This window comes from Dermacentor andersoni, chromosome 4 (assembly GCF_023375885.2).
Source record: "Dermacentor andersoni chromosome 4, qqDerAnde1_hic_scaffold, whole genome shotgun sequence".
NCBI classification, from domain to species: Eukaryota; Metazoa; Arthropoda; class Arachnida; order Ixodida; family Ixodidae; genus Dermacentor; species Dermacentor andersoni.
Genome location: NC_092817.1, coordinates 148,401,848 through 148,414,975, shown reverse-complemented (window position 1 = coordinate 148,414,975; position 13,128 = coordinate 148,401,848). Strand labels below are relative to the sequence as shown.

At 51.1% G+C, this 13,128-nt stretch overlaps 1 protein-coding gene across 3 annotated transcripts in view; it reads left to right on the top strand.

The window, feature by feature from the left end:
* Positions 1–49: 49 nt before the first annotated feature.
* Positions 50–13,128, top strand: part of LOC126537889 (E3 ubiquitin-protein ligase RNF19A-like) — a 123,958-nt gene continuing 110,879 nt past the window's right edge. The window contains exon 1 of one of the 3 annotated variants that reach the window (XM_050184988.3): positions 50–205. The gene's annotated coding sequence lies outside the window, so the exon portion shown is untranslated. Of the gene's footprint in view, positions 206–1,055; positions 1,367–13,128 lie in introns of those variants that run through there. The other 2 variants (XM_050184991.3, XM_050184990.3) reach the window with 2 other exon arrangements.

Below are 13,128 nucleotides of genomic sequence, written 5' to 3'. Positions count from 1 at the left end.
GAACTTCCGGCATTGCGTAACTTCCTGCTGCGCCGTCGCGGCCTGGTTTTTCAAGATGGTGTCCGGGTGTGCGTGAGCGAACGTTGTATGCGACGGCTAGTGCAAAATTTCCAGTGGGTTTGGCTCTCAGGATGACCCGTGCGGACGCTCCAAATTGCCATTCGCATCGCATCCATGTCGGACTTGAAACCTCTGTCTAGATTCGGTGAGTGGGATGCTTCTCTGCACCTCGGATGGCGCAGTTTTCTCTCTCTCTCGCTTTTGTGAACCTCGGGAGCTTCGGTTGCGGCGATGTGTCGCGCCTTCGTGTTTGTGCTGACATCAAAGCGGCTGCTCGTTCTCCTTGTTCGACTGAGCTACATCGCCGCGTCGACCTTCGCCTCCGTTGCGCGTCCTGTGCCCAAAAACATTTGTGAGACTCGGAAGAAAAGAAATCTCGGTTCGCACCAGGCCGCTGCCCTTGCTCGCTCGCAGCGGTGCCTCGCCGCGGTTACGCAAAGCCTCCGAACCAGTTTACACAAAATTGTAGCCCTAAGTTTAGGTTTAGGGCCCCGCGTTTCGTATGGGAAACCGATTCGGTTTCAAACGCGGCGTTCGTTTCAAATATCGCACCGTGCGCACCGCCGATGCCGTCGTATCGTCCTTCGGGAACATCCCCAGCGTCCCGAGACCGCTGCATCCTCCCTTCGGTTCCCGAGTCAAGGCGTCACTTGTGGAGCTGAAAGTTTGTTCGGTGCGTGCGTGCGCGCTCGCGGGTTGCGTGCTGGTCGAGTCGTCGCCGCCGCGTCCTTCGCAACGCGCGCTGCTCCAAATCCCCAGATCCTTCAAGTGCGTCGAAAAAACTGTGCTCGCCGTTGGGACACACACAACCGTGCCCGACTTTACGTTGCGCAAGGGAAACGACGGCGCGAAACGCAAAATAGAGGCCAGGGCCCCTCCCCCCATTTTCTGTTTTATTTACGCCTTCTGACGCGCGTGCGCCGCAACCTGCGCGCTCGCTCGCTCGCAGCGTCTGCTCCTCGCACACATGCGCGCTCCGATCGCGCGGTGATTCACGGCTCGACGACGTCGCGTTTGTTTTCTCATTGGAGCGGCATTGCGCGACCCGTGTGATCGTCATCACACCGGCGATCGCGCCGCGATAGCAATCGAGACCCGGAGATGGATCAGGTGTATTCGTGCCGCCTGTAATCATAATTTGTCGCCGGTGGCGGCGCGGAACGCCGACGCCAGGGCGCCTTGACACGCCAAGCTTCGTCTTCGCCGTCTGTGCGTTGCTCGGGCCAACGTTGGCTCCCGCAGACTGTGCGCTCGCTCGCCGTGTGGCATCAGGCGACCCTGCGGACTCGTCTGTCTCCCCCGAAACGTGAGCGCTGCCCCACTTAAGTGTCGTTATTCTTATCGTTTTTTTTTTTTTCTTGCGCGCATTTCTGTTGCCGTGGTGTGTTGTGAACGAAGTTGTTTATGTATTTTTACTTCTTCGAAAAGTTTGACGCTTTCCGAGCGCGCGAACTTTGCGCACCGTAGGTGCAGCTTTCAGTAAGTCATTTTGCGAGTCTGATCGTTGCATTTTCGCTGTTCTGTGCACCCGTTGAAAAAACGAGAGCTATCAAGCGCTGACGGTTTGGACACTGCGGGCTGCTGCGGGCGTTCGTCTCGCGACGCGCTGCGCACCTTTTATTTATTCTTTCGTGCGGGTGCACGATCGCGGTGCTCTACGCGTTCGCAACCAAGCAGGTGCGCGCGTCTTGTCGCGTCGCTGACGCGATCGCCAGCCGCGCGCGCTCCGTTGACCCGCCAGCGCGCGACCTCGCCCCAGCGTGCGTCTTGTTTGGCGTTGGAGCGCCTCGTGGAGACGGTCCCGCCAACTTCTCCAGCTCGCTCCTGGGGGGTAGCTTTCCTTTATTTTCAAGGCCTGCTAACAGGAATGGCTTCGGAACTCCTGCGACAAGATAAAAAAAAAAAAGGTTGAGCCGATCGACGCGATTTGTCGTCTGCTTCTACCACGCCGACTTTCTTGTAACGCCGAATGTATGCAATCGTTAAATATCTCGCTTTTTGCCTCATCCTTGGAGGACCGTTGTCGCAGCAGCAGGGAAAAAGGAAACAGCCTGACGGGCCGCGTGTGTCCTGTCTCTCTCTCTCTCTCTCTCTCTCTCTCTCTGTTTGTTTGTTGTATAGCGACTGTGAACGTCTGGAATTTCAGTTTCGTCTCGTCAGATACCCTTCCAAGTACCGTGGAAAGAGTTGATGGCGAGATGTTCCCGAAACTTGTAAATGCCGCGTCCCAGTCGATGTACCATGCATATGCCACGCGGAAGGCCGTTGTTTCCGTCGGTGATAAAAATAATCAAAAGCGGTCGTTTCCTTTTTTTTTCGACTTTATCCGCGTTATCGTAGCGCACCCATTGCTGCTTGTGCGTGCGTGTTGTATGTTCTTTTTGGACACGCTCGGTGTAACGGCGGTTGGCGGCGTCTGGTCGCCTCGGCAGACGCTGTCGGGTGGCCGCGCGCTCTGATAAGCGCCGTCCACCCGCCCTGTCCTTCGGACTCTGTTGTCGCAGTGAACGGCAGACGCTCTTTTGTTTTCCCACACACGCATACAGCGTCGGTGTCACGTGTCGCCGAACGACGGCGGGAAAACAAGTCATGGTGATTACTGCCTGCGTCGCAGCCGCCGGACAGCCTCGAACTGTTCGTGCTTGCCGAATCAGCGTCTGGGTTGTGTGTACATCGCGAAGCCGATCTCAGTACCGTGCGTGGGCGCCTTACTGTTGCGGCGTGAAAAAGTAGTGCAAATTTTCTTCTTTTCATTTTGTTTTGGTGGGGGGGGGGGGGGGGGGGCTGGGGGGCGCTGGCTATAACGCGTGTAGGTTGTATTAACGTGCTTACTTGGGCTATTTGGTGCATGTCTGAATAAAAACGAGTAACAGCGCTGGGCAACGGGGCGTGACAGAGACATGTAGACGAAACACTCATTGCGCTTCGTCTGTCTCAGTCGCGTCCCGTTGTCCTGCGCTGTTAAGATGTGCAAGTTTCTACCTCGTGCCTGCAGACGTCCGGTTATGAAGAACAAGCCTATGACCGTAAATATAGTTCGGTACATCGGGTAATTCGATCTACCGAAGCTCGCCTTTGACGAACTCTTGTGACGGGTATCTCCTCTCTCTCTCTCTCTCTCTCTCTCTCTCTATATATATATATATATATATATATATATATATATATATATATATATGGATTTGTTCACCTTTAGTGGCGAAATGAAGCGACGGAGGAATCCATTTATTGAAGACAAAACTACGCGCAGTATGGGCGGCTTCTCGGTGGCGTTCCCGATGTGCTAGATTGTGTGTGTGGTGCCTGCTTTAATCGGTCCGCATCTCTCGGGGCGAGCTCAGTACCTGCGCGGCACCTCCACCTGCCGAAAGGTGCCTCCTTCAAGCGTCGAGCAGAGGACGCCCCGAATTCCGACACGTGCAATCTCCTGTTCGTTATATTAGGGGGCTATACTTTACACGATGGTCGATCGGCTGGTTTCGCGTGTTCGACATAGAGAATAATTCGCTTTATTTGGGTTGTAATATGTATACCCTCGGTTGAGTCAGCATGCGCGCCTAACAACGAGATGCAGGTTTTTATTTGTTCACTCCAGCCGGCGGCAACAGCAGCCCAGAGTGACAGGATGACTCTTTCGCGCCACTTTCTAGGGGAAGGCGTTCAGGCTCACTGTGTGTGTTGATCCAGTGAGATCATTTAGCTTGGGAGCACGAAAATAATGCCGTCGAGAGAGAACCTGAGATGATAAAGCAGGTGGCGCGGGATCTCCGGGGCACCCTGTCGGGGATTATTAAGAGGAAGCTTAAGCTCGCGTGTTCATGCATGTAAAAGGAGAATTCATTTTTCTCGGCAACCACTGCATCAAATTTGACGAGGTCTGTCGCATTAAAAAAAAAAAATCTAGTGACTGTTGGTTCCGAATTTTTAAATTAGGTCGTCAATTTTTTTATAAAAACGTGGCAAAAATCGAAAATTTTCAGAAAACGAAACTAAGAAGTTTACAACTCTGTAACTGTGCAATGAAAAAGAATGTCACAGTTCTGTGAATTGCATCTAATAGTACATCTAAAGCGGACAAAGTTGATATGTTACACATGAATCTGAAAAAAATTCAGTAATATGGAAATACAGGTTTTGCAGAACCCTAGTACACAACGTAACAAATTCACGTAAGATATAAAGTGACGTATCGAATTTGTCCGCTTACAATGATCTAATGGATGCCGTTTATAGAACCGCGATATGTAGTCTTTATGCCGAGCTATGAATTTGTAAACTTCGTGCTTCTGTTTATTTTTCAAATTTCCGGATTTTTGAACATTTGTTAAACAAAATTCAGGACTTGAATCGAAATTCCGCTCCCGGCAGTCACTAGAATTTAACGTTCTCTCTCAAATGCCACAAATTTCATTAAAATCGGCCCAGGGGTTATCTCAGAAAAAACGTTCTTGCGTTTTACGTGTATTTGAATAGGCCGCGTCCGAGTTGGGCCCGAGCTAAAGCTTCCTCTTGATCGGGGTTCCAGCTTCGGCGTCAAAATTTTCTTCAATTATCGTCGGCGCTCCTTTGAACTGAGCCCATCGATAGCGTATCCAAATGTGCCGAAGGCGCGTTGCCGGTGGTCGATGAGGAGGCGCGTCGTCGAGAGAAGGACGCCAGACGCTCTGCACCCATGGCGCCTTATTTTCGATCGATCGCCTTCGATGTGCGTGTCGATGATTGATTGGCCGAGGCTATACGGAGCGCGAAGTGGTCCGGTCGTTCCAGTGAGTCGTTGCGCGCTTGACGTTGATTCAAGTCACGCGATCGTGAAAGCGTTACAGCAGGAGTAATCAATTGAACTTTGCTTTAATAGCGCGTCTCGCGCGTTCTCTTTTGCATTCCGAGCTTGGGAACGCGCAATCTTTGCGCAACGTTCGCTAAGACTTTGCGTTCGCTTCTCGTAATTGCGTAGAGTTCCGCTACGCCGGACGCGGTTGGCGTCGCGTCTGCAGCGGACGCAGCTGGGGACGGGGAGCGGTTGATTTGTATTCGCCGTGACTGTGTCGTCTCGGCGGGAAAAAAAAAAAAAAAACAGAAAAAAAAAAAACAGCGCGAGAGAGATTTTGCGCTGGCGTGCCCGTGGCTTTCATGGAACGCGTTATATGTTGCTGGCTGGCTGTGTGTGTGCATACGCGACTCCGTTTCGACGCTTCACGCTGGGAGCGCGTTCGTCGTGCGGCGCGGCGTCGTCGTCCGGTAACGAGCACTCGGCCGCGAAAGTTTACGGGACACCGTCTCCGCGACGAAATGTGCGTTTTCGCTCTTCCACCGTAAGGCGCGCGGCGCTTCTGATTTGACGAAGCGCTGCGCATGCAGGTCGCGAGAATCGCTGCAGATCGAGACTTTGGATTCGGGGCCGTTGTGCCGAGGCACCGTGGAAGATCGTTTTCTTTTTAACAGCCGAGCTGTTAAGAGCTAGTTCCCCCAGGATCGTGTCCGTGTGTCGACACACAACACTCGAGCAAAAATTGCCCTCCGGAGTCCGCATGAGACGCCGCCTACGTTTTCGTCTCCTGTTTCTTGCGAATGATCTGTAGCTCTCAATCTAGTGTAGGTATCTTGGAAAAAAATAAAGTCATGCCGAAATTGCTCGCTAAGACGACTCTATCATTACGCCGAGTTTCATTTACTTGTCACAATTAGTCCACGGTGAAGTTGTATAAACGTTACGGAATTCCCGTCTGCTGTGGATGCAAGACCGTGTACGGAGGGAGTATACGGTTACAGAAAACGGCTGTAGCTCTTGCTTTATCGAAACTGTCCCGAAATAAATTATATGACAATTAGCCACTAAGGCGACTCTAACGTTACGCCGATTTTCGCGTACATATCGTAATTACGTATAGTTCACAGCGAAGTTGTGAGTATTGTGGAATTCCCGTCTGCCATGCGGCGGCACTTGCACGCGTGAAAGAATAAGAATAAATCACTCCACAGTCAAAAGATGTATTTATTGTCTGTGCCGTTCAATATAACAGCAGCAGCAACAATAACACAACAACAACAACAGTAATACCTATATATACATAGATGCGTCGATTGAGGTAAAGGACACCACAGCTTCGCTGCTCATCTTTCACAGAGTGGAAGGGCTGATGATTTTCTTGTTTTTCACGCAAATCCCGTGTCCCGTAATCTTTCGCGTCCGACTGCACTTTACTCTGGATAAGTTGCGCCGTGGTTACGCTGTGTGTGTATACGCTCGTGCTGAGTGTGTGTACACGGCTTGGGCTCGTTTAATTGAGCGTATAGGCAGCTGACGCAAGACGGGAAGGGTAATTTGATATCGCTACGCGGGGAAGAGGTCTTTCGTCCTGTCTATGCGGTGAATATACATGCAATAAAGCTGGTTGACTACGAAAGGAGTCTGCGCGGCGGTTAACCGTTCGCAGGAATCGCGCATATATAGCGGAGCTGTGACTATCGGGGATTTTTTTTTTTTGTTTTATGCCAGAAGGGTGGCTTGCTGATCAGCAATGTTGGTATACTCCGTTCGTGAGGCAAGCGGCGCGAAAAGCTTAATACGTAGGAAAGGAAGGCGAATGCAAAGCTGACTATAAACCAAAGTTTTTTTTTTTTTAAACTCGAGTTACCCTAGTTATGCACCGGAACGAAACACACGGCAGAAAGGGTGAAAACAAAACAAAAAAAAAAGAATAAAGAAAAACTGTTTTTAGTGTGCTCTCTTTCCTTCAAAATGCAGTTAGTTTCTATTTCTCTCTGTCACCTTTTTTGTTTTATTTTGTTTTTCTTTGTCTCGGGAGCACAGACGTCGTCAAAATCAGTGACGCCACACACACGCACACGATGCACGTCGCCAGCCGTCTTTCAACTTTGTCGCCTTTGCTTGCTTACACCGAGCGTTCGCTGTCGTGCGAGATTGAGCGTTTTCGGTATTCTATAAGTGTAAGCTTAGTCGAGGTGTCTTTTTTTCTTTCTTTTTTTTTTTTTTTCGAGAAGCGCAGCTGTATAGCTTCCGAGAAACGATAGCTAAAAGAGGGGGTGGGTGGGTGCTATCACCGCCCGGCGAGGAATCGAACGGCAGGTGCATCGTCGTCTGCAGACGCGCAAAATCCAGGCCGAGGGGGCGGGGGGGGGGGGGGGGGGGGAGGCGCTGAGCTGACGCAACACAGGTGCGCTCGCTCGCTTCGGACGCGGCGGCAGCGGGGGCAACGCAACCGCGGCCACAGGTGAGGCAGTTCAAGTTGCGAACACGCATGCATCCATCTGTATATATTCATTCATACACGCGCGTGCGTTCGTTGTGTGTTTTATGTTGCGTGTGTGTATATATATATATATATAATATATATTGTGTGTGTGTGTGCCACATTTTTCGAAAGCGGCGCTAGATCTCGCGCCAATGAAGTAATTCGCGACGATCTGCCGATGGCATTGCCGGGGGCATCCCATGGGAAGTTGTTTCCCCCCTTTTTTTTCCTCACTCCACATTGAACGCGCCGCGTATGCGTCGTTTGAGAACGCATCGTTGGATGAGAGCCATGGGAACGGCCTCTCGCGCGCTCGACTCTGGAACACACGTCCTCCGGGTTGGGCTGTGTGTAGACGAACCGGAACATTAGGCAAAATGCCGATTTGTTGCTTATACGTTCTTGCCGGGCCTGTTTAGCATGTAAGCACGAACCATGGGTCTAGAAACATTTTAGTGGCATTTTTTATTCTGCAAACGTCTGTTCCACGTTGGTGCCCCTATATTGTGTTGTAAAAACCTTAAAATGCCTTTTTCCCGCGTTTTTGTCCTCGTCTTACCATGTTTATAGTGTTATCACTCGCTGGACAGCGTGGCTGAAGGGAGTCGATTATAACCACGAACACTTTGCCGGTGTAGCGGGCTGTAGTTAACAGCTCCGCTGCACTGTGTGCGGCGATACACTTGAAGGTGGGCGCTGTGTTCCGATCTGGCAGATCCGATGCCCCGCTCTCGGGGGAAGAGGCGGCGGCCACATATATATAATGTGCGGCTGCTCGGCATGCGAGACCTCGAGCCGTGGCGTGGGCCGCCTCGTTGCCCGCGAGCGGGACATCGGTGTGTGCCGGGGTCCCGAGCAGGCAGGCCGTAGAATTTTGGGGTTGTGAGGGCGATGACGAGTCGCCGTCGTCAGAAATTTGGAGAAATTTGGGCCCCTTCCCGCGAGACGCGACCGCGCGCGAAGCCGCGGATTGCAGCCTGCGAGTCGCAGATCACGATCGCAGCGTTCGGCACCGCGACGAGCGCTACGGCTATCGCGGCTTCTTCGGCCGCCTCCGTGTGTCCCGTGGTCACCGTGGCGCTCGCTAGGCACTTACCCGTGCTGTCTACAACCGCGATCGCTTGTGCGCTTCTTCCTTCTCCATACCTCGCGGCGTCTGCGTACACCGCCTCGTTGCTGTTGCCAAACTTCTTCTGAAGGTCGCTTGCTTGTTTGTTGCGTCGGGTGCATGTTCTTGGAAAGCGGCGGTATGATCAGGCGGTTCCGGACCGAGGCCAGAACCGCCGTCTTTTTTCTCCATTCTGAGTGTGGTACGTGATGCCGAGCGACTCTAGGATGCATCGACCTGTCTTTGACTTCGGTAATCGTTCGTATTGCACAACGTCGTGCGCCTCGATTAACTCGTCAAATGAGTTGTGAAGTCCGAGCTCTAGAAACTTGTCGGTGCTTGCGTTGAGTGGAACGCCGACCACCCTCTTGAAGGCCTTTCGTATCACGCATTCGACCTTGTTTTTTTTTTCGGACCCTATCCACTTCAGGTAGGGGGCAACATACGCTATGCGGCTTATCGCGTACGCCTGCACGAGACGGATCGCGCAGTCTTCACGCATACCATTGCCAGATAAATCTTGTAACAGGCAACTTGCCTTATGCCGTCTTTCATTTGTTTCTTTCTTCAAGAAACAAATGAGTCAAGAAACAAAAGAGCGTGTAAGCCGCGTTCGGTGGGCTCCGCGCATCTGCATTGCCGTCGATGCCGCTGGGTGCACTAAGCCGCTTACGTCCGCTACCGTGAAAACAATTTGCGGTCAGTATATAGGCCGCAAGAGTTCTGTATAGCTGCGGACGCAGGAATGTTGTATAGCGTATGCGCGAGAAATAACCTCTACAACATTGCGCGTGCCTAAATTCAAGGTATGGGCCGATTCTTACGCATGCGGGGCTGATAGCGTATACGACAAATTTCGGTCCGACCCGCTGCGGTATAGCTTAGCAGCTATATGGCGTTGCGCCGCTAAGCTTGAGGTCGCGGGTTCGATCCCGACTGCATTTCGACTCGCGCATATTAAAGAACCCCCACGAGGTCAAAATTAATCTGGAATACCCCCCCCCCCCTTTCCACCATGTGAGGCGTGCCTCGTGACCGTATTGTGGTTTCCGCACGTATAGAGCCCCGGAATTATTATTTTTTTTTTACTTTCGGTCCGCTGTTATTCAAAACTCCCCTACGGACACGCGGTATCGAGCAATTGCCAAACGAGGAGCTGTAGGTCCTGCAGCCTGGGCCGTCAATCGTGAGGAAAGAAGAGAAAGACGCTTTTTTTTTTTTTTTGGCAACAATAAGATGAGCGTCGTTTGTTTTGGCCGCGCTGGTACGGCCGAGTAAAATATGACGCAAGGGTGCAATAACGTTTACGACGGCACCCGCGCGTAGATGCGAAGGCCGACCCTCGACCGTTCTCGCTTCCTCGTCTCGTGACGTGACCGCGTACGCGCCCGCAGCTATGCCACGGCTTTCCCCGCCTTGGTCCGACGTTCTCTGCCCTCGAGCGTGTCATTACGCGTTCATCAACGTTACTCAGACGGCGCAGCGGCCGGCGCGTCATTAAGTCTCGCTCGCGGTGATTGCGACACGTGACTTTCGTGTTCGATCAGCCAAATTGCCCGGTGGTCACGCGGTATGCAAACTTGGCCTATGTATTGCCCAAATCCCGATCGCGCGTTTTGCCCGATTCCCATGGCAGATTCCCGAGAGATAATGGCCGAGGGCTTCACTGTAGATTGATGTGCCGTCTATTTCGCGTTATAGTCTCACGTAGGAAGCGCGAACTCCGTTCCGTATGAAGAGAAATGAGAGCAACTTGTTCTGGCCGCAAGTAGTACATTTCTTCTAGAGACAAAAACAAATTTTTTGTGCAATAATAAATTAGCGTAGTAACTAAGTGGTTTCCATGTGAAAAAACGCTACTTTACTTCCAGCACCTATAAATCCCGAGTTATACATTGTCTGAAAAAAAAAAAAAAAGCCTTAAACGCCGCCTGACAGGGTACTTTTTTCAACCTTAGTTGAACGATCACGCTTTCTCTTTAGAATTCCCGTTGTTGATTGCGTGCGTGCGTTCTTTCTTTTATTTTTTTTTCCTTCTAGAATATCTGCCTGCGGTGCGTGACACAGCAGTTGCTTTTGCTAATTATTTTCGCTGTTTATTCAGTCAGTTGTCTACTTTGTCTTTCGCATAAGCGGTGCAGTTTGACAAGGACGTGCCCAAATTATCGTTGTCCGATACTGGTAATCGATCAGTATAGCAATCCTAGTTAAAAGCGACACCCGAGCAAAAAAAATATGATTAACGGCATTAGCGAATTTCGCTTCAGCAGTACACCGAAATTAGCCGTGCACCCCTCGCCGCGGAAGCCACGCAGAACGTACGCGTACTACACGAAGCACAGGTGGCGACGCCGCTTCGAATTTTCCGCACCAGCTTCCCGCGCACGACGTCGTAGATTTCTGCACAATATATGTAGGGGGTCCTGTTTGATTGTATTGTTAAGACGAATCACGCATTGCGTTCTAAGGAAAATAAATAATAAAGTCGTGACTCAGTCTAGAGAGTTTAGGGTGAGTTTCCTCGCTGCGGAGCTGCAGTCACAACACGAAGTGCTTCGTACGAGGAAAATACTACCGAAATCTGTGACGTCGTCCCGACGCACCGTCGCTGAGGAGGTGTGCGGGTGCTCATTTCGAAAGAAAAATGCAAGTTCGCGTCGGTCCCTTCCCTTTCGTCCGCCAGTAATCGGGCCCCCCTTTCAACCGAATGAATGAGAACGGAGTTTTGAAAGAATATTTTCGCGGCGTAAATTGATTTAGTGTTTGTTTGCCTTTAACGTTCCCTGTGGCCATACAATCTGGATTGTGGGAGAACGCCGTGGGGTGATTAATATATCGTTTCGAACGGGAACCACGCGCTTGGGATCTGCGTTTTCGTATGTCACCCTCATCGGTATGCGGCTGGGTATCGAGCCCCCGACCTCTTTAAGGTCGCTGTTCAGAAGGCCCGTGTCGCCTGCTGCTTGCCGCGCACACCACCGGTCCTGATCGTGCCGTAGCCATGCGATCACGCCACGCCTTTCATTCGCTTTCTTTCTCTCGCAAATGCCCCCTGTGGATTCAATTGAATTCTTGGGTTTTAGACGTGCCAATACCACGATATGATTATGAGACACGCCGCAGGCGATGGGGACACTCCCGGTTAATTTTGACTACCTCGAGTTGTTTAACGTGCACGTAATGCATGCTGCACGGATGTTTTCCTTTTTTTACCGTTTCGCCCCCATCTAAGTACTGCCGCTGCGGCCGGGATTTGAACCCGCGACCTCGGGCTTATAGCAGCGCAACACCAAAGCCACCATGCTCGCCATCACGGCGCATGTGCCTGTGGGTGATTTCTCCTATCGCGCGCGGTGAAAAAAAGGAAAAAAAGAAAAATGCCACCAGCTGGTGGTGACTGCCACACTAATGACTCTGCTGCGTGTACACAAATATGTGGGCTGTTGCGAAAAAGTCCGAACCGAACGGTGTTGCATCGAAGCTTCGACTGCAGTTCTTTGCAGCCTCGTCTCGCCGTTCAAACTACACGGGGCACAGTGAACGCTTGCGTCTCCCTCCCGTGCGTGCCTTTTTTTTTTTTCTTTCCTGAACTCGTGGCGCCACATCTCAATTACTTCGATTGTCTCTAAGCGCGCCTTAAGCGTGCCGGTCTGCCGCAAGACCCGCAGCGAATAAATTGAGACTTGCATGTTTCTGAAGATTTGCGCGTGAGCCATATATATATAATTTTTTTTTTAATTATGGGGTTTAACGTGCCAAAACCACTTTCTGATTATGAGGCACGCCGTAGTGGAGGACTCCGGAAATTTCGACCTCTTGGGCTTCTTTAATGTGCACCTAAATTTAAGTACACGGGTGTTTTCGCATTTCGCCCCCATCGAAATGCGGCCGCCGGGGCCGGGATTCGATCCCGTGACTACGTGCTCAGCAGCCCAACACCATAGCCACTGAGCAACCACGGCGGGTATATATACCGGGTGTCCCAGCTAACTTGAACCAAGGGTTTAAAAATGAAATATTGGAGTCAGGAGAGTGAAACTAACTGCATATTGGTGATAGGCATTTGGCGCACCACGGGAAATTTTTTGTATCGCAATTACTTAACTAGTAATTAAGATAATTTTTTTAAATTTTTTAATATTGACTTTAGACACTAAATGTGATTCGCAAAGTTGGAGAGCACTTTCAGAAACCCGCATTCCATTATTCGCCATAAAGAAAACCTTACGTGTACCTCTTTTTCCGAGCTCGAAAGAAAGCCCGCGAAATACAAAAAAAATCACGTGACGAGCACATTTGCGCGTCGCGATCGTGCTGCTCTCAACCGTGCTTTCAGTGAACGAAATCAGCTCCGGCCTTTATTCGACGGCCCCGTTGCAGCGGCAGGCCGATATCTTGGCGGGGGTTTTTCGTCCGCGTCAGCTAGTTGGCACCCGGCGACGACGACTTAGTCCCAATCTGATAAGATACTGAGATGGCGAGTCTGCTTTGTCACTCAGAAGCAAAAGAGAAATACAGGGAATAATGTTTCGCCGCGAGGTGTTGGCGGCTGTGTGTTGCAGTTTCCTAATGAGGATTTTGAAAGCTGGAAGCAGCGGTGAAGCACAGTTTGTCGTGTGCTCTTCTTATGCCACTCTCATGCGAGACTGAATCTTTGGTGTAGTGATTACTAGCACTGCAGACATGCCGTTTACAAATGAAGAGAAA